General features: G+C 45.0%; 1 protein-coding gene across 3 annotated transcripts in view; it reads left to right on the top strand.

Moving 5' to 3' along the window:
• The window catches only part of LOC147042425 (hormonally up-regulated neu tumor-associated kinase homolog A), a 40,110-nt gene that overhangs the window by 1,957 nt on the left and 18,185 nt on the right, over positions 1-19,968 (top strand). For 2 of the 3 annotated variants that reach the window (XM_085938137.1, XM_085938135.1), the window contains exons 2-6: positions 604-648; positions 8,788-8,914; positions 11,474-11,546; positions 11,978-12,098; positions 15,362-15,530. The gene's annotated coding sequence lies outside the window, so the exon portion shown is untranslated. The remainder of the gene's footprint in view (positions 1-603; positions 649-8,787; positions 8,915-11,473; positions 11,547-11,977; positions 12,099-15,361; positions 15,531-19,968) is intronic. The other variant, XM_085938136.1, reaches the window with a different exon arrangement.

The raw sequence follows: 19,968 nt of genomic DNA, 5'->3' as shown, positions 1-19,968 counted from the left end.
CGTTACGGCGAAGGAGGAAGAAAAGTCAACTTTTATTTTGTTGTGATTTGCACCATAAAATGCCTTGCGTATCTTTTTGGTTTTAGACTGTAGTGGAAATAAAAAATGCAATGAAGGTACAATTTGAGACATTAATAATTGCTCTACCCACACACGTTGACACACCTTTTTTCCCCCATATTTCAATAATATGAGGTTTCCATGTTGTGCATTTCTCTCTCTCTGAGACGCCCATACATGAACGAGCATAAACATCTGGGCACAGCTGAACCTGTTGTAAGAACCTCATAAAGACTCCACATCTGTTTATTGCAACGCCCGTTGCCGATTCGCCAACGTGGACACCCACCCACTGACCCACATGCACCCATTTTAAAGGGCTGCGTTTTTTTAATGGCACATACATATAACACTTGCACTTATGTACACACGCACGCAGGTGTTAGCGCTAAGCTACGTCTAAAATAACAATGCATCGTAAACATCTCAACGGAGGTCATTGTTTTAAATGTTATTTTATTTTGGTAGCTTTTACATTTAAATGTGATATTTAAAAGTAGGCTCACTTCACTCACTTATACACTGTTATTCCATCTTTTCCAGAAATTGTTCGGGTTTTCATGAAATGACTTCAAATTTCTGAGAAATGTAAGTACGCATTTTTGTGTGTAATATTGATTGAGATCTCAAAATGTTACCTGTGTTGTCGTCGCCGTCATGCTCTGTATTTTCCGACGATCGTTTCTGTGAATATTGAAAAATTACACAAATGACACTGTAAGAATATATAATAGTTTCATATAATTGTATTCATGCTGTACTATACTAATAGGCCTACACCTGAATGTAGTAATTTTTGGGGGGTGGCCGGGGTGTCAGGTGCAGATGTTGTGCATCATTTGCTTTAACAACCTCTTGGTCACATGACCCCATTGTCCTTTTGCTTCTTCCCCGATAATTCCCCCGTCTTTCGTCACTCTTTTTTTTTTCATCCTCGGGCCTGCTCGGCTGTTCGGGCCTCCACTAAAACTTCAAAGGTAGTGTTTACTACTGTAACTGGAGCTAGTCTGCACTGCAGCTCGCACTAATGAGCGCACGGACCGCATAGCGCACACAGCAACACATGTTCCCCTCATGCAGGCGGCAACATTCCCGACCGACACCATCACCACCGTGTCGGAGGGGCCAAAGATCCATCACAGATTAACAACCTTTCAGCGCCGGGCTTTGTTGTCTCCATCCTCAGCGATGAAGATCTCGGCCTCCCATGTTTACATCCTTGTGGGTGGAGATGTGTGCCAATTATACCGCGTTAACCCACTTTTCAAAACAAAGCTTCAAACTATGCCCAATCGCGCAATTGCATTATTTCAGTCCTTTCGTTTTAGTTCCCTCTTAAAAAGAAAATTCCGTTGGGTATAGGTTAGTGTCATTATGAGTGGTGGATTTAAAAACAATATATATTTTATAGACCTCATGATAACGTAAAATTCTAATTGTGTGTGGCCAACCCTGTTTTAGCGTCACTAGCGCAGGTTTCATCATACCGTGACGTGCGTGCCTCAAGGGAAGCCTGCATTACCAGCGCAATCGCAAATGGCATCCCTTCTATAACAAATTAGAATTTAATCATGTTTGCCCAGTCTTTCCGGGGTCTCGCGGTTTGACCTTTCTCCGTGCTGTGTCCTCGGACGGCTGACATTCTTCCGTAAACACGAAAACAAACACGGCGAAGCCTGGGATTAGACGTCTGGAATGGACGTATTTAGGCTGGGCCCAACTCTAGTTGTGTGTGTTTATGCGTGTGTGTGTGCGTGCGTTAGTGTGTTACTCGAGGCCTTGCTTCATTTGTTTGTCGTCGTTATTCTTCACATAATTTACCATCTCATAGGGTTTTCTGTACTCAAACAAAGTTATCGATTTTAGTATAAAGCAGGCATGCAACAATCATTTTTCAGTGGTCATTTCAGGATAAATATGTTTTTATTTATAGTTTTTTTTTTTCAAATTATATTTATTTCAAATTATCTCTAGTCCCTTGTTTGTTACGCTTTAATGCATTATCTTGTACTGTACATTTTTAGATGCGGTGATTTTTTTTTTTGCGGTTTCAACTTTCCATGCTTAAACCAAAACAATACATTAAAAACAAATAGCTCTCATTGTTTTAATTGAACTATTGCTGTTTAGCTTTCGGCAATAACTTCCTGAAGGCAGACTCGCCGGCCCAGAAATCCAAAACGCCGAGCGTTTATTATTACCCGCTCGCAGTCGACTTGCCTTCAGGGGAGAGTCCCCAGCTTTGACCCCTGGCCCCCTCCGCTCGAGCGCTCCATACACACACGGCGCATTCCCGCTCCCCTCGCACTCCTCCTCCCTCTGCTCGGCGTTTGCGGTCCGGTCCGAAAATGTTGAAAGGAGAATAAACCGTTTTCAAGGGAACAATATTCGTGTTCCGGGAAGGTCGCTGAGGCAATTTTCTTTTATTGCGGCCCAGCGGCGAAGCAAGCAACACTCATGGCTTTGTCCCGCCAAGAACCGATCCCAGCCCATCAAAGTAGACACTCCTCAGAAAGTCTGTTACCTGATGGCCTTTTCCCTCCGTTTGTAGCCCCCGTTCCAAATTTTGCACCCCCCCACCCCTTGGGTGACTTCACCCGCTGTCTCCACCTGGGGGCAGAGCACCTGCACTGCTCGCTATGACAACCATCTGTCTGTCCATCAAGCCCATAAGAACCTGTTCCAAGACACACACAAAAAAGGGTGCCTAGTGGACTGGGGTCAAAGTTTAAAGCGGCCCATTTCCTGTCCAGACGCGCGAGGGCTCGCCCCCCAATATTCGCTCTGCCGAATCACAAAGCTTGGTGAAAACTAGAGCAAAAGTGGTTCCACAAGGCCGCGTCTTTGTGTGCCATAAGTCGGAAATTTTTGCGCCAGCCGACTCCAACGGCAAAGTAAAAATAAATTCCGCTAAGTAGCATGATAATCGTTTTTTTGGCACAATGACACTAGCGATCAAATGGACAATCAAACCATAGTTGACATTTTTGTACTCGTCAGCGTAAAAGGAAAACAGCAAAGATTTATAATGCCAACGCTCCAATTGGCTTTACTCAAACAATCTTATGTTACATTTAATTAGCAGCGAAACTGTCTAGCGGGTCGTTATGGTCCAAATCAGTTGATGTATGAGCAGAAAAAACACGCTTTAATAAGTCTTGGCTAAACATAGTCTGGTTGTGTGCGTGCGGGCATGTGTAGGCCATCAGGCAGTTTGTACAGCGACACTCTTTAAGCGTCCCTCGCAAAGGTGCCGTCCGGCATCGAACGGCTGCTTTTTCTGCCCCGGGAGTTTCTGCGGTGCAGCGCTAATAGTCGTCAGCGCAGAGATTAATGTGAACTATTATTGGCGTAATGATGGCGCGCTATGGTGGTTTCAAACTCTAATTTGTGAGTGCGCGGAAAGAAACACATGATATTAATTGACAAGTTTTGCACGCATATGTATGGAACCCCAAAAATGTTTTGACAGGCTGGGAAAAAATATATATATATAAAAAAAAGAACGGGACAACACCTGTGTGATGCCATCAGGCATCTTATGTTGTGGAAGTGATTGACAGCCGAACGGTCGCCGGGGCAGTTGTGGGAAGAGGAGGACCTCGTTGCTTTTTCATCCCTGAGGGGGGAAGTTGAGTGTTGCAAATCTAAACAAAATAATGAGGAACACTAGGATGTGCTTCCAGACACGAAAATGTGCCACATTCCATTCTCTACCAGTCACCTCGTGGCAAAATAAAATGATGACCTTCTAACTGATGAAAAAAAAAAAAAGATTTGTTATATTTATATACTCTATATGGAATCACACAGTATATTACTTTCAAACTCAATTGAATACACATTAAGTCTTATTTTTGGCCATGGCAGAGGTCGCTATCGCCGTAGGGGAGCGCGGGCTCCCGGCCATCTGGCGTTCAAGGTGTTTCTCCCAAATGTCGGGAGGTGTGAATCCTCCCGTGCCGAGGTTTCTTGCGCAGGCCACGGATCAATAAAGTTAACTGAAAACGTTCACGCACTGCCATCTGAAATCAACCATTTCATGACTCGTTGTTCCTGTAAAAACTGGAAAAGGCCCCCGCTTGGGTTTATTAGAAAATAGAGGAGACCTAGGCTGGAATTCCAGAGAGGGACAGCGTGTATAGCAGTTAGACACTCAAACGTGATTGTTTTTAATTCATACAAATATTTACTATAATTTAATTCCTCTGTTAGCGTAAGCGAGTGACAATCCGATTTAAAAATTCAAGCAAACCGAGAATATCCCTGTAAAAACTTTTAGCAACCTCCTTGCCACCACCTACAGGCCTGGAGTGGAATGGCGTCACAAAAATGCCGTTATTTTTTCAAATTTGCGCTCAAACTTACTTTTGTGCATGGCAGAAGTCTCACGCCTGCAGCATTTTTGATTTTCTTAAAGCTCCATTTGCTAGTGCGTCTTGGGATTGTCCCTCCTGTGTGGCCCCTTTTTTTTTTTTTTTTTTCTTCCCCAGATATAATTAATTAGTTTAGCGTCCTGAACCACTTTCCGTACGTGGGACACGGGCCATAAAGGCGATTTGTTCAGCCATGTCGTTCTGGTTGCATGATGACTGCTTTATGCTGATGCTCTATTCCATTCACTCCAGTCTGGCGCTCCCTCAGGGCCATACAGGAAAAAGGAAGGAAGAATCGTCCCATATTTTTTTTTTTTTAACAGCCGTCTCTTACTGTGGCAGTTTACCTTAGCCTCCGTTACGAGATAAATCCCCCCCGACAGCTGCCTGACTTTTATGAGACTGTTACCTGCGCTCGCCGCTTTATGACAGAATCCTGCGCATTAACAAGCGCGCATGGAAGGAATTAGCCCGGATGCCACGCTTGCTGGGGGGTGGCGAGGAGAGAAAGAAGGGGGGGGGGCGGGGTTTTGTCGTCAGGTGTGACATTCAGGGAGCCAATCTACCATTGGTGGGAAGTAATAAAGTTCGAAAAGTTGCTACTGTACCTTATATTCAAAACTCTTTGTTCCTTTCTTTCCGGCGGATGATCACCGTGTGAAAAGATAATGCGTTGTCTTGAGCAAGCCGAAAAACCACCAGATCCTGGCATTCAAAAATAGTCTAATCTAAAATAAAAATAAAGAAAACCCCGCAATACTCTTATTTTCAGTTATCATTGGATAACGTAGCATTATTTTTGGTAAGTCAGTTGTAAAACGTTAGCAAAGCTATGAGATGTTGTTTTGATAGCATAAAAGTTGAGCCAAAACTAGCTCTTAAACGCAATCATCCGACATGTAGCATTTTTCTCTTTTGTTTTCATCAAAATATTAATCAAGCAAGATACAATTGCACGCACGTATAAAGTATGAGTCGTTTTTCTCACCTCTATAATCCGCCGCACACTTCCGGACATGGCGCTGACGGACAACCAAAGCGAGTTGCGAAAGACTCTGAAAATTACAAGCAGGAAGGAAGGAGGGATTTGGCGTGAACATGCTGGAGACGCTCGGTCGTGTTTGTGAGCGTACGCGCCAGCTCGTGTGTTTACGCTACTAATGGCGGTTTAATTTGATAAGCGGTTGGCGGATTTGTCGGCGCTCGGCTGGGACGGAGGCAGCCTGGGTTCTGTATATTTTGGGTAAACACAGAGAAATTCATTCCAGGTTTCCCCCCTGTGACTCTCTGCCTCACTGGCTTGTGTTTGTGTGTGTGTGTGTGCGTGTGTACTTTGTCAGGGTGCGTTGCCGTGCAAGTATTTTTCCTTAAAGGAGAACTAATCGACTAGATCACAGGTGTCAAACCAAAGGCCCGGGGCCACATCATTTTTTTTTTTATATAGCCTGCAAAATTATTATCACTCAACACCAATGGCCGACCATGAATTTGGTACCTAGTATTGGAATTGAGCACCAAAAATGTCGGCTTACTTTGATAGAACCTTTTCGCTGGCCAGCCTTGTATAATTTCAACCTGAGAGATGCTTTCAGCATCTTCTGAGGGTGTCCTAGGTGAGGCGGGGGGGGGGCGCCTTATAATGTAGTCACAACAGAGGGTTCCGAGCCAAAGGAAGCAGCCCCCCCCGCCCCTCCCCACCATCCCCAAACAGGATGGGAGGATGAGACCACACGCACTGAGTTGTGAGTTCTATACATGTATCTACATATGGATCAAATACATACACCATGTTCCGCTCTATTGGATTCCGCCACCTTATTCTGATGATTTCTGCTCGACCCTGATGGTTTTTCTCGGACTCCCACGCAGACTCGCACGTCTTCACACAGTTCTTGTCGGTACAAAGCACCAACATTCCCAGAGGAAGCCTTTCAATGAATGGCTCCACTGTTTTCCCCACTCTAATCTTTTTATTCCTCCTCCTTCTCCTCCTCTTCCTCCTCCTGACGCTCACTAGGAAGTGGAACCAGATAGGCTTTATCAGCAAAGATAGGCCAGTGCAATTACTCATGACATATTACACATAATAGTACAACAAGGGACGTTTCTATTTGGACCTCCATTACTTCACGTTTTATAATCAAGTTCAATTAGCGTATTGCATTTTTTTTTTAGAGCTATTTGGAAAGGACTTTGAGGAAAACTGCTTGTACAAAATTCTGTTTTGTTGCGTGACACCATGGTGGTCTTCCAACAAAATAACGCTACGCTCTAGTTGAAGTTGGATGAAAATGAAACTTAAATTCGATGGTAGTGCCCCAACTAACGCAGGCAGCAGGTTCAACATAAGCCATCACTTGTGCCATTTTGCGTGTGTGTGTGTTTGTGGTGTTATTGCAGGTGTTTGGGTAAGGGAAAGTGTGTGTGAGTCAGCTGGGGGTGGCATCCTTCATCACCTTGCGTTGTGTGTGTTGGAGCGTGCAAGATCAAGAATATTCCTGCCTAGGAAGTCAAGGCAGCCCTCGCTGAGATCCGCAGCCACACTGGGATGCTTTGATATATTAGATGTGGAAGCAGAGGGAGACAGGAGGTGCACCAGCAGTGTGTGTGTGTGTGTGTGTGTGTGTGTGTGTGCATGTGTGACGGTATGTACGTGTGGCGGCGGAGGTAGCGCAAGTGTGTAAACACTCCCCACCGGCCAACACCGGCACCTTCATACTGTGAAGCGTCGGGGACATCCTGTGCAATTGAGATCACGTTCATAAAAGTCATTTGTTCCAGATGGAAATTGATTTTATCATCGCCGGTGTCGAATCGACGGATTTCCGTCACGGTTGTCAAGTGCTAATTTTGTGTGGAGTTGTAGTGCGAAGATGTTTGGATATTTATTAAATGAATGTTTAGCAAGGTGATGTATTTGCACAGCCACGTTGAAGAAGTTTTATTGAAGATAAAGATGAGAAAGATGAGATTTGATTTGACGCGCCACCCGGCCGGCCACAGCTTAACTAGTCGTCAGGCCTCGGCCGAAGCGAGGTGCAACGAGATGGCTTTCGCAGCGTCTCCGCTTGAGCGGCACACCCCGCCTGCCGAGTGGTGAAGGGTGCACCACGGTCCACTGCGCCCACAAAATCACCGCAGTCAGCACGTCTGCGCGAGGGAGCGGCTTCCAAAGCGGGGGCCCGGGGAAAAAAGAAAAAGCCTTTTGCGACCGAAGCAACAATGAAACGTCTTTTTTTATTTTCTTAACCTCGCGAACTTTCAGCTGAGTTGGAACCCGAGCGAAGGTGACGGCAGTTTGCAGTGAACTCGCTTCAAGGCGGAATTATTGAAGCCTCGGGACCTTGCAGTCGACAATTCGCTGGCTGGACTGGAATCCCACAGTTTTGAAACGATCCAGTCGTTTTTACGAAAGCTAGCCTTGTCTTGTAAAATCTTTTTTTTTTTTCCCCTCCCGTGTGAGGTGACAGCAGGAGTTGTCATTATTCAACTCCGCATCCCGTTTTAGTGGTCAATCGGTCACGAAGCGGTGAATTAATTAATTCCTTTGCAATCTGTAAGTTATTTTGGGGACTGCGTCCAAAAACTGGCCATTTGTGGCCGTAAAAAGAAAGCAGCCTTTTATGTGTCCGTGCTGTAGGTACCAAGTGCTGAACCTCTGAACTTTGCCCTAGCGTTGAGGGAAGCCACACCATTTGCTCCTCTGCTGCTACATGACCTTCCAAGACCTGGACCCACCACCCACACATGGGGGTTGAGACCTGTTTACAGTAAACCCTTTTGGGGGGGGTACAGGTAGTCATCATGTCTAAGCACATATGACAAATACTCTCCACTACCAACCCAGGCTAAACGCTTCAACCCCAGAGAACCTCACATTGACTTCCACCTTCACAAGGCTGAAAGGTGTGGAGGGTTCTCGGCGAGCGCGTGGGCGTATTGCTCAGCGTTTTGGCGCCCGCATCTCCCGTAACCGCATTTCTAGCATAAGCATATTACAAATTCACACATTGGGCCTCCTCGCCCCCAACCCGTTCACCGCTTTACTTCCCCCCCCACATCTGATACAGTCACAACACGGCTACAGAGGGGCCGCTAGGCAGGGGGCGCCGGTGAGTGTGCGGGGGTGGCAGGATGAGGAGTTGTTGTTTTTTTTTGGGCACTCATAGATGATGTGTTTTTCGATTTTTTTTTTTTTTTTTTTTCCAAAGCTTGTGGTGCTTTACGAACATGATTCAGTTATCATGCAAACAGCCAGAATTGCTTCATATTTTTTACTTACCGCAAACAAACACACACACACACCTAAGTCCACGCCAGCGTAAGATTGACACTCAGTAAAATTTTACAGGTGCGCCGAGGCGGATAATTAGCCTGTTAGCCGCGACTAATGAAATCTCCACCCATGAAGCCTCAACTGCAACCGGGGCAGAGGCCAACTTCCTGTTTGGATAGGCGACGCTTTAAAGCAGCACGAGGTGAGTGTGTGCGCGTCACCACATGTGTCGAGTGAAAGAAGAAAATTGAAGCGGCTGAAAAGTGCAACAAGGGGCAAGTGGGCGGTACTTGCACCTGAGGGGCTTCTTATGACATCATAGGGGGAGGGGCCTCAAATGGCCTTTTGTGTTTACTCTTGAAATGACTATTATTATTCTTCTTTGTGATGCACGTTATTGCTAGAACTGAAGTCGACCTCAGCACAACACAGATTCTCACATTTCAAAAACATGCTTTGCCGCGGCGGAGGCCATGCGGCACTCGGCGCGCTAACGAGCTTTACGTGCGTTACCGCAAAACAGGCCAGATGAAAAAAGACTTTCTACAAATAGCCAGTGATGTGTGAGAGATTGTGAAAGGGAAGACGCAGAAGAGGGCGGCAAAAAAGCATAAATGATGACCATGCGAACTTTCGAGTCCAAAACGTTTTAATGACAATTTCAGATGGCACACTTAAAAGGAAAAAAAAAGTACGAGTGTCTCTTTAATTGTGATCCATTGTGTGTTAAAAGTTTTGCAGTATCAAATAATTTCCATTCCTCACCTTTTTTTTTTTTTTTTAACTTTTTCCCCTTCCATTTTATTTTTACTCTTTGCACCTTCTTTTTGCATTTACATTTTCTTTCTTAACTCTGCAGTTTTTTTCTTTCAACACAAAGCCGGTCCAAAGTTCTGTGATGTGTACTTGCGTCTTTCAATTGATGTCGAGTGTGAATGCCTGCAGGCCCAAAATATCTCATCCATGTTTATAAAGATTTAGCCCATTTGGGGAAAGGCCTGTAAAACGCCAAAGGCTTTGGGTCCAATCTGGATGGTGTCTGTTAATGAGCTTCACCAGAGAGCTGACGTCCCTTTGAAGGACGCCCCGTTAAAATGTTTTAGATTGTTCCTCGCAGTTCGCTTTCAGAAATAACCCAAAACCTCCAGACCGCAAGTCCACATAAAATGCGAAGCGAACGAGGAAGCGAGCGAGCCGGATGGGATTCGCACACGCTGACCGCCGCGTTTTAGATTTTACGTTCTTTTAGCTGAGAAGTAAAGAAATGCAAAATAACTGCGGGTACCTCCTCGCCACTTTCAAATTTCTTTTATGGCCCTTTTCAAACCCCTTCATGTCACCGACTTTCTTAATTCCTGAAGAGAATCAGAGTGGGCTTCCCTCCCTGAGCTTCACGCATCCTCCCGGCGTGACTGAGAATAACCAGCTTTGGTCTTTTATCGAGACGTGTCAGCTCGTCAGACATGGCCGACGCGGACTCCCCTCCTCTGTCTCCTTCCGATTCTGTAAAATTACTTAAAGACACCTCGAGGTCAGTAAAATCCTGTGCTAGATTTTTGGGGAAAATGTAAGATGATGAGCTAATGAGATGCAATATAAGAAAAATAGTTTGATGGCCTACTGGCCCAGCTTGTACGTATTCCAGATAAAAGCGTTAAGGCATGGGAGGGGGCGACTCCGTTATCGTATTAATGAGGAGACGTCTTATCAAATTTATGAGCGCTGGAGTCGGCGAGGCTCATCATTCTGCCGCTATGAGACAAGCAATGAAAGAAGTCAAGATGAGGGGATGAAGGACCCCCGCCATAAAAGACCTTATTGATGGATTCTTTATTAAAACACACACACCGAGTGTTTTTTTTATGACAACTGATACGCCGCACTTCAAACGACACTTCCTCGGTGGGTTTTCTTCTCCGTGGTGCCTCATCCTGGCCTTTGGAGAGCGCAGGAAGTGGATCAGAACTCTGCTTGCTCAGATCAGGAAGCGGGGCAAAAGTTCACTTCTAGATCGCAAGAATCGTTTTGGCTCGGAATGACGGGTGAAGGTTTTTTTTGCCATCTCCGTAATCGACGTTCTTGTACCCACTTCAGAATTAGCAACCTGATGAGCGTTTCGCCATGACGGGTCATAAATCAAGCGACGCTTACATTTCAAGTACGTGACAATCACTATCAGGCCAGACGCTGACGTCCGAGGATGTGACGGAGACGCTGGACAGAGACCGTGGCTTGATTTTTCTCACCCTCTCTAGCGCTTAGAGGCCCGATAAGAACTCGTAGTCAGCAGATACCACTAGCGCTCTGTCAGCTTTGACACCAACCCTCAGCTTCATCAAGGCTAGTTAATGATGCTAACAGTGCATTAGCGGGAGATACTTGTGTTTCTCTAAGTGTTACTAAGTGCATGAAGGAATTTACACTTTGCAAAGCAGGCAGGTAACTCACTCAATGTGCTTCAAGTGTCAATTTGCTAAAGGCAATTGAAGTAAATGATATCTAGATCGAAGTAAAGAAAGTATTATATTTATTAAAATTGTGATTATTCTGTGTATTTTAATGAAAGCTTGTCATAGACAGACATTTCAATATATTCCCAGATAATTAGTAACAAAAACAAAAATTAAATAAAGTATTTTTTTGTTTTTATAAAAATAATGGGATTGAAATAGCAAATTAAATTTTTTTTTCTAAAGCCATCATCACTTTGGTAGAATCTAGCATTCATTTTGTAACATTTCAATCTCTGCACTCGTTGCAGGGTCAGCAACGGGCGAAAAGCCGGACTGGAGACCGGCTCTGCTTTTCTTCGCCACCGCCGCCTCGTCTCTCAGGTAATCCAGCTGATTGCGAGCCCGGAGACAGACGTCTGACAATGTCCTCACCCCCGCAGGCCCGTTAATTACGCAGTGCGAAACGCGTGCACATTGGCGGCGAGCGCTTATCTCTCGTTTGAATGACGCTTGCGGCGATACGCCGGCCTCTGGCGGGCCCGGGGAGGAGCAGCGGTGTGATAAGGCTGTTGGGAGTATGCCAAGAGGAGGGGGGGGGGACTCTCTCGCACCCCTCTTGAGTTACACTCTTTAGACTCAACAAAAGTTTCGATCGGTGACTCTCAACGAGTAGTTTGTGGACAGCTAGTAAATCATGTTCAGGTCAACGCTCGTCACTCCCGTTCATCCACACAGTATTGTTTTTCGGCGCCTATTGTTTCACAAACATGATGAAATGTCCTCCAGTAAGAGCTAAACGTGGGATTTTTCAGGTCCGTATGCAGAGAAAGTTCTGCTCCATTCCCCGTTTCCCGGTCCACCAAGCGTCACTTCGGACCATAAAGATGACATCACGTACCCCCCCCCGAGGTTCCCCCTTTCTACACAATCCAAGTAAGCTTTTAATTCAATTACGTATGAATCCTGTGTTAAGTTGGAGTGTGTCGTAAAGCTGAGAGTAAATGCTAAAACAATATGTGGAATGTGCCGCGGGACCGAAATGGACCATTGGAAAACAACGCATAGTTCAATTAGAAATGGATTTGATTTACTACAAAGCACATTTCTGCGTGGCAAATCACTCATCAGGTTTTTTTGGGGGTGTTTTTTTTTAAAGAGAAAAAAGTACCGCCAGTTCAAATTTGAAGTTCAGGATTGTTCTGTGCATGTGTGCGGTTGTTTATGGCTTTTAATGGGCCCCCGTTTGATGTTCCACACCACCTCACTTAGCACCTCCGCACGCGGGGACAACGTGGACGTTCACTACTTGATAATGAGACGCCTTAAGATTTTTAAGGCTTGCCTCAACCCGAATGGCAGCCAGCATGTGGGCCCTCCATCTTGTTTGTGTTTGTGTTCACCGCGGCCACGCAGCATCTGCTAATATGCCTTTTATACCTCCTCGACCTTGACACTATGTTTAGTGTTTACACGCCGTCGTCTGAAATTAGCCCGGCCGCAGGAAGAACTCCTTCTAAAATGGACGACCTTGTTAAAAAAAAAAAGACATTCTCCGGTTTCCGCGCCCTCCGCTCTCTGATTACGGTGCTAATCACAAGCGCGCGCTGGCCCGGGCCTCGCTATGTTTAGTGTTTACGACGCCGCACTCGTACCGGGCCACAGATGCGCGCTTGACGTTTGGTCGCTCAGTTTTTTTGACAGGTTAGCACATATGGGAGAATGCTGTTTTAAGATTTTATAGCAAGGCTTCTTTCAGTAATTACGCACAGCGTAGATTTTTTTCCCCCCAAAAATGCTAGAATAGGGCCCAGGCATATACATACTTGGGCCCTAGCTTGAGTCGCTTCTAACCTGCTACATATGATACTTAAGGAGTGAAATTACAAGCCATGGGTTCAGAGGTCAAGGCCAGTTACTCACTGCAGCGTGTGCATTAAATGGCTGTGTGCTGGAGTGATGAAACGTTTTGTGTTCAGGAGGGCACTGGAAGGGTGTTGGGAGGGTGTTTTCACGGACGGTCGGGCGTGTGACGGAAGACATTCATGAGGAATTTGGATTTCCGCGCAGAGAGAAAACAAACAAGGCGAAGAGGCGACATGGGAACGTCTTGTCGGCCCATCTGGAGGAGATTGTCAATTGTCATGGCTCACAATGAAACTTTCCAACTTTTTGGGACATCTCAAACAAACCATTTCGAACTTTTTTCACAAATATATATTTTTTTTAATCTGAGAATTTTGAGTGGAGCTGAGATTCATTCCTACAACTGGCTTCTTTTTCCAACTTCTACTGGATTCTTTTGGGCTTTCCAGATGTCGATGTGCAAAGTCCCATATTTTTGTTCATATCGAACCCATAATGCATTGCACATTGCCCGTGAGTCACCGAAGTGTGATGGACATGTGGAAGTCGGTGGGAACGTCAGAGACCCCAAAAATCATAAAAAGAGGCCATGACGTTGTTTTATTTCAATTACCGTGTGCATGTGTGGATTCAGATGGAGTGTGAAGCATGTTTATTTGGTCATGGGTGTAAAGCGTGATCGAAAGGTGTGGGCAGCAGCAGCACTGGGAAATGATATCACACGCACACACCATGGTCAGAACTGTGGTGGTTCTGGCTCATGCTACATTAGCATCCCAAGGCCGTGTCCTTCCCTGCTGCGAGAGCGGTCGTGGGAAATGGAGGCAGACAGGAAGTCATCTCGGCAATTGGCTATAAGAATAGGAAGAATACAAACTACATGTTAGACAAGGCTCATCTAAATTAAGCTCCTCCCCTCATTTGAACATAGTTTGTTGGCACCAAGATGCCACATGAGCGCTAAAATCAGAAAAAAAGGTGAGTTTGAATAGACGAGAGCCAGAAAGCAAAGCAAGGCGCCTTCAGGTTGCCAAGTTGTTACTTGTGTTTCCTCCTCCTCCTCCTCTTCGCCTTCCTCCCGGCCGACCACATCTGATGCGATGAGCGGTCCAGATAGTCTCGCCTCACCGCCGGCATGCACGCTCCAGGTCTTGGACATAGATTATCCGCGTTCTTTGGCGCCCGTGTGTCACCCGGATGCTGAGGGTGCTGACAGAAAAGTAGGATATTGATATTTAGGAGTGGGCTAGTGGTGACGTGTTCAAGTTTCACCTCCACTTCTTTGTTACTCTGCAGCATTATGTAAGAATAGTGATGCCCTTCAATCAATATCTTATAAATAGTCAAATTATTGTCCCTAACGCTCAATTTTGAGGAGCTGTGAACATGTTGGAAGAGATTACAAGTCAGTCCAATCATGGGGAAAAAAAATGCTCGAGGCCCATTCAAAATAAAAGCACAAGGAGACGTTGCTTGGCAACCTCCAAAATAAAGTTTCAGTTTAGCCAGGATACTCACCATACTGTATTGTGTGTGTGTGTGTGTGTGTGTGTGTGTGTGTGTGTGTCACGCGCAAGTTATGAAATGAATAACTAAAACATGGCTGGGCATCTGTTTCAGCTCACTGTGGTTGTTTGATGTCATCAAATCATTAGCACTACAGGAGCTAGTTTTCTTTCACGCGTCATTTCGTCTTACTCTGAGAAACACATTTATGATTTATGTTTTATCAGCCTCCAGCACACCGTGACAGCTGATGGGCCGCCATCGTGATGTGTGTGTTGTGTTTAACAGGCAGGCCCGTGTTTTTGTCTGCTTTTTAAAGCCCCCGTGGAAATCCAATCTATACTTCCTCCTCCTCCATGGAGTGCAGTCAAAATACACTTGTTTAGGCTTGGCGGACATTTTACCAGGGCCCGGTATCATTTGATAGGCAAGGTGGGTGGCTTTAATGGAAAATTGTGGAGAACCTCCCGGAAGTGATTCCAGCAGATGTCGGACAAACCCGATAATCCCCGTCCTTGTCGGCTAGGCACATTTGGCCCTTACGGGCTACAGTAGCTGCTACAGTGTGTTTGAGCATGTGCTTAGCCCCATACAGTAAATCCTGACCATGCACTGTAATCACTAATCAATAGAAAGCGATCAATCACACACCCGCGCACACACAAACACTTCCATCTGTTACATGTTTACATCACACGACTTTTACAGATGCTTCATTAAAAAGGCCTCGCCCCCTTCTTCTTATCTACGCGTACACACGCACACGGGCTATGAAGGTGACATTAATGCCGTGTGCCGGATGTTTCTGTGACCTTTCTCTCTTTTAGGCCTGACCCCAACAGATGACCCCGGAGACGGATTAGGCCCCAATTCGCCTAATTAGCTCAACGATCCCCCCCCACACACACACACCACCCGTGACTCACTCACTTCATTAAGGATGCCAGCGCTCATCGCCAAAATAGGAAGAATAGCAAAAGAAGTCATTTACTAAAGGTAAATCATTACAAACACTTGTTGACACTTATTCTGTTACATTTAATACGTCTAAAAAATTATTGCACTTCAATGAGGTGAGGACTGGTAGTTATTGAATAAGATTTGATTTATTTTGGTTTTTGATACATAGCGTTAATTACATCTATTTTTGCCCGTCCCTTTTTTACTGATATATACGCATGCTGACACGCTAACAAGTATCCAGTGAGGCGTCAAAAGCATGAAGTCAGCCTTGAAAGGCGTGCGCTAATTGCTTGCACCCCTCAGTTTGTGTCTTGTGTGTGTGTGGGGAACGTGTTGATGTCATACATAAGCGTGTCAGCAAAGAGGTAAAGATGATTTAGGATGGTGCTCATCATATAAAAATTCCATACGGCTAGTTTTTCCAACGTACGATGAAGCAGCGTCTGCTTTGAATTCTAGGGATGAACTCGTTGGTCTTCACACCCATGCCATGGCTACTGGGGAAATTTAAAATGTAAAAATTAAAGTAATTAATTTAGATTAAAAGTAATTTAAAAAGCTCTCTGACATTATTTTGGTCAAAATTAACAAAAAGGTAGAGGGAACATATTATGGAAAAATGACTTTTTAATGTTTGTAAACAAATAGTTGTCTCTAGTTTGCCGGCCCACCCATTAAGTGTGAAATTTAGCAACAAAGTAAATTGAGTGTGCCCGAGAAAAAAACAAAACAAAAAAACACCTCCGCTAAAGAACCATAGCATAGACTAGCGTCTGCAACATTGGCATCTTATAATATTATTATATCATTCAGCTAAATTGCGAGCCGTGATTGACAGTTCTTCCTGGGTGGTAGCGAGCAGTGACAGCTCCGTCACTACGGCAACAAACACGGCAGCCTGACGAGTGGCTCAGCGAACGCCCCCCGGGGATCCATCACAACACACATGAACATATTGCCGGGTGTGTGTGCGCGTCTCCCGTTGACTGCTGTTGTCTTCGGGTCGTTGACTTGAACGTCATGGGAGAGTGGCCGTTGGAGCTAACAGACACGTGCACACACACGCTCACACACTTATCCGTTTATTGAAAAGAAACAAACAAATGGTGGTGAAATAACCTAAAATAGCATGTGGCTGAAACTTAAATGTAGGACAAAATTTTCCTGGCGCATTGTTCAAATTCACTTTTTTTTTTATTTCCGTCAGTGCGTTTTAACTCTGTAATTTTCATTGTATTCCATTTCACGTCTCATTTTTAATGTTAAATGGCAAAATGTCTTCCTCCCCCCCCTCTTTTTGCGTATTTGTCTTTCCTCTCACTTTCTCTTTCCGTGTCGGCGTTATCTCCCGTCAGCTCCTCCCATCTTTGTTTATTTCAGCGCCGCCGCTTCTGTTTATGTGTCCTTCTCCCCGCGTCCATAAATCGCTCGCTCGTTGGCTGTTGAAATGTGAGGAATGGCACATGTGACGTCTCCTCGCAGCTGCTGTCGCTACCACCCGCCTTCGCTAGCGGCAGGCAAAATATACACCACGCCGTTGCACTTTTAAACATTTTGACCAGCTTTGATGTTCGCCTACTTTGTCCCGCCTTGGAAAAAAAAAAAAAAAAAAAGATGTTGGGCGTTGTCATCCACACCACAGACTATAAAATCGTGTCTACCTGAATTCTTTCTAATGGGCGATTTATTACCGACGTCTCAAAATCACTCAATGACAGCGGCCGATATCTGTTGTGACATAGGAAAATATAAATCATCATTTCATTTTTTTTCCATGTAAATATTTGCTTGGTACACGGGAACGTTTGACGCGTTGTTGTTGTACAAAGACTCATTGCCCCCGTGTCAGCGTGGCTTCACAGCTCATTGACAAATATTCCCCTCGCCCCAGCGACCCCCTGCCCTCTCACACAAACGCACATTTGACAGAATGTGATCCATCGCCGTAGCATGTGACCCGCCGTCCACTGCGTGTCCATAATAAATTCCAAGGTTGTGTCAGAGGAGCATGTAAAAGTTTTGCTACTGTTCTCTTCTACATTTCCCAGCGTGATGGCCTATTGTCTCTTAGCCATGACGGTCGCCGACTTGCACCAACTTTATTTTTCCTCAGCCCATCCTTCTTTTCCCGTGTCACCTTTCCTGACTTTAACTCCCACTCTGCTCCTTCACCTCTTTCTCCCTCCTCCCATTTTCACCCGTCCACTGAATAGTGATCATGTCTGTCGTTTCATCAGCTCTGCATCGCTCAGCGCTATTGAGATTGATGAGCTGCTCGGCTATAAATGACCGACACACTATATGCACGCACACAAATGTGGGTGTCGGGGTCATGATAAGGCTTTGTTTTGGTTACAAAAAAAAATTAGGCATCCAAACATGTTGTTGTAAATACTAAAGAGCGCCACCTATAGGAATGGAGATTTAATTAAATGAATTCATTCAAATTATTCAATAAAACACTTAACTGGAAGCTTCTATTCATGATGAAAGACCCATTTTATTTCCTAGTCACTTCCTGTCTGGCTTCTACTTTGTCTATCCAATGTGCGGTTTCCGCCTTATCCGTCATATCTGCCGCCTAAAAATAGTCCAAGCATGCGAGCTGGACAGTCCCAGGAATGTTCCGGCTCTGTTCCTACTCGAGTCAAGTCAGCGGAGAACTTGAGTTCTCTGCTAACTTTTGTTTGCTAGCGTATTATAAGAAGATTTAAAATACACGTGTATAGATTGCTAATGGAATCGTCCGATATGATCACGTATTTGCCGTTACAAACATATCGCCGTAAATTTTGATTTCTGAACATACGCCGCAAATCATCGCTTGACTTGACAAATATTTAACAGCTGTAAAGGACGGCAACAAAGCTCGGGTTCTTGCGACTGTCATCAAATAGCCGTCGAGTCGTTAACGGTTCACGCGGTGAAATGATCCTCAGTGATCTCCATGTCACCCCCCCACACTGAAGCCTAAACCCCCCCCCACAAAAAGCACAGGTGCACTTGGAGCCTTTTGCTAATCTTGTTGACATCATACAGTGATACCGTGACAAAATTCTGAGCAAATACATTTTGCGCTCTGGAGACAAAACTATTTGTATACTAGACAATAAACATTAAAAAAATCATTTTTACACATTGTTTCTTTTTTTTATTGAATTTGTGGTCCTCGGGAATGTGGTCCTAAACCGCATTCATATTTAAACTGCCTTAAAATCAGTTTAGCATTGGCACCATATAAATAGAACGGCATTAAACCACGTTAGTAATTCTACTTTTCTCTGACATGGGCACGTTTCTTGATTTCCCCTCCTTCTCTGGAACCTTTCCGCCGCTGCCCACTATGACCTCACCTTTGGGCATTTAATGCTCAGTCACGGACCCCGCGGCCGCCAAACTGAGCCAGAATCGTCTGAGGCCCGTAATGCTAATGCTTCCATTCCAAGCGAGGCTAAAACCACACAACTGGATTTTAATGCAAATGCTAACTACTGTGTTGAAAGACGAGGTCAGCGTCGGGAGATTGAGCAGTACCTACTTTCTGGTTTACAAGTTAATTTCAAATGAGTTATTTGGGTTAGTTATTTTGTGTGTGTGTGTCCCCTAAACCCCCCCCCCCCCATCTGTCACTCAGGAAAAACAAGGCTACCATTCCATGCGTTCTAAAATAAGCTCCCCTCCACCTCCTCCACACATGTGCTCGTCTTGTCAGCGACCCCTCACGTTGACACCAGGCAACACGAGAGGCCGCGCCCGAGCTCAGGAGGAAGTGGATGACTTGTTCTTAATCATTTTTTTCCTTGCTTTATTACTTGTGTTATGTAATCATTCATCTTTTATTATTATTTTGGCAGTGGTCCCGCCACAAGCATGCTTTTGTGTTTCATTCTTATGTGACCGAAATATTTTGCCACATGATTTATGAAAATACTTTTCTATTTTGCAACAAATAGATAACTTACCAACCCCCATATATCAAATTTAAGGCCACGTTGAAGTAAAATTTGGCTATTTTTCATACAATAAATGGGAGAACACATGAAAATTGACACAAAATAAACCCTAAAAATACCATCTAGTCTTTCAAAAGTGCTTGAGATGCAAAACTGACATGCTGGTAATTAATCTACATTCAACTCATGTTTAACATTTAAACTACAGTACATGTGTTAGTATTGGAATTACTTGGCTAACGCTCTCATGGCTAATGCCTCGAGGGGGCAGGGGGGGCTCCTTTTGCATTTTCTGGGATCAGCGTGACCTTTCGAGACGTCTCAACCACCTGTTGCCACACACATTCGCACCTTCACACCCTCCTTGGCGTACGCCCTTGCTGTCTTGTGAGCCAGCGCTCGGTTGGGGGGGGGGGGGGCACACACATTGCCCATTTACGCTGTTACCCAACACTTTGATATATGTTGCAAGTAGCATGTCTACAGTCTCATTTCAAATTTTGTACACTTAGAAGCGT

This window comes from Syngnathus leptorhynchus, chromosome 18, assembly GCF_054491065.1.
Source record: "Syngnathus leptorhynchus isolate UIUO chromosome 18, UIUO_Slep, whole genome shotgun sequence".
NCBI classification, from domain to species: Eukaryota; Metazoa; Chordata; class Actinopteri; order Syngnathiformes; family Syngnathidae; genus Syngnathus; species Syngnathus leptorhynchus.
The sequence above is the reverse complement of the archived record's forward strand: the minus strand, read 5'-3'. Positions and strand labels throughout refer to the sequence as shown.